The following is a 2,040-nucleotide window of genomic DNA, read 5'->3' on the forward strand; positions in this document are numbered from 1 at the left end:
CACGTGACATCCCTTAGGGGTGATATGTAGAATCCCCCTAGGGTGCCACCTCACACCATGCGGCCAATCATACGCTGCCACATGGCAGCGTGGGGGTCCACCCCAAGTAGGTGGGTCACCTACTTAGACCAAGTAGGTGTGTCACCTGCTTGCTTCATATTCGTGGGTTATTAATCTTTTCTCACTTCAAGAGCCTACGTATTCCTTACTACTTAAGCTTGATGTGTGCTCCAGGAGCTTAATTATGCAACACATCCAAATCGGTAGCTTACGCAAGTAGGTCGAGTCCTAAAACTCATTACTTGGATTCCAACTTCTTTTAACCCTATTTCCAATCTTTTCTATTATGGAGTATCTCATTCTCATTTCCTTAGGATTATTTGATAGCATTATAGATTATTCAACTCACATGACAACTTTTAAAAAAACTTAAGAGCCTTCTCAGAAACTTATGAAGCTTAAGAAGCGTTTTGAGGTACCAAAGTATGGGGTATAATATCCTTCCTCCCTTTAGAATATTCGTCCTCGAATGTGAACCACAACCTTCCTCCAGATCTTATACTGACTATATGGAGAGTTCCCCATCCCATCGCCATAACATATACTTTAATCGAGCAATCAATATCATTGTTCCAAAGGTTAGGATTACTTGTAGATGTAGGGAATAGGTACGGATACTTGTGTTTCATTTCCTCTTTCACTTCCTAGGGGGTAACCCATCCTAGTACTACTCTCACCCACGCACGTTTAACTTCAGAGTTCTGATGGGATCCAGTGTGTTAGTGCTGGTATGATCGCATCGATCTCTTATGGGATCTCGTTGGAAGTTTAAGCATTTTCATTTACATATGACAATGTCAGTTGATTTTCTCTTATACTTGTACTTTTCTTGTCCACTTCCCCCCTTTTAGGGTGTACCCATGTCATCCTCTATTTATTTTCAACTATTTCCACGCAATTGATTCTATTCCAACATATTTAACATGCTGCACCATGTCTACATCTTCTATTAGATCATCCATACTTTAGGTTTCCCTCATAAGAAACCCTAGTACAACTATAGGGTGCTTAGTATTCTCGATATATAGTACATAATTTAGTCCAAGTATTGGTACTCAAGTCATACAACTTAATGTAGGAGTTTAGTCGAAGACATATTTCATTCATCCTAGTTCTTAACATATAAGTTATCTCTGGCATTCATCCTTCCCTGTTGCTCGCCTTTACTTTCGTGACTACTTGACCTTTTATTCTGAATGTTCCCTATAAATCTGTGTGAGCCTTCTTATTCATTCTCTGTTTGCTTTTATGTTTTTCCCAAAACTATGTCATATCCTTTAGTTATTTCCTTACTAGGCTTTACTTATTCTCATAACAATCTTCGTTACATTCACCTGATATCCTGTTCACATTCAATCTAATAGTATGACACTTCTTAACCACATTCACAATTCTTACTATGGGTTACTTACCCTTCTTAGTTAATCTCATCCTTAATGTCTCACCAGCTGTCTTATTAATACTTCATATCCGTCACAATTCTTTTTTCCTCGTACTCTTGTCTTAATCATATTGTTACTTCCTTTAACTACAACTCGTCATAGTTTACTCGTATGTATAAATTCGTTCGGCGCCTTAATATAACGTTCTATCCAGATCTATCAGTCTTGTCTAAATTATCTTCTTTGGATCATAAGTCTTTTCCAACTTCATTTTACCATACCAGTATCGACCTCCTAGTTTCTATTGCCATCGATTTAGCAGTTAACTCATTTCTCGAGGTCCGCCATACTCGTAGTTTAGTCACATCTCGTTCTTATTATGGACAAGGCATACTACAACCCTGTATCTCATTCTTCTTATATTTCTAGGGAGATTTGGGCAGAGTTTCCTCTATATTTCTTACTATCTCAACACCTGCACGCAGAAAATGCCAACAATGCCTCATAGGGCCAACATATATATTTATATCATATTATACTCCAACCACATAGGAGCTCAATATCAACAGTATAAAAATAGACTTATCTTGTATGTCCA

At 37.9% G+C, this 2,040-nt stretch overlaps 1 pseudogene; it reads right to left on the bottom strand.

Annotated features, from left to right (window-relative positions):
* Positions 1-685: 685 nt before the first annotated feature.
* Positions 686-802, bottom strand: LOC129871771 (5S ribosomal RNA; annotated as a pseudogene).
* Positions 803-2,040: the final 1,238 nt, after the last annotated feature.

This window comes from Solanum dulcamara, chromosome 10, assembly GCF_947179165.1.
Source record: "Solanum dulcamara chromosome 10, daSolDulc1.2, whole genome shotgun sequence".
In the NCBI taxonomy this organism is placed as follows: Eukaryota; Viridiplantae; Streptophyta; class Magnoliopsida; order Solanales; family Solanaceae; genus Solanum; species Solanum dulcamara.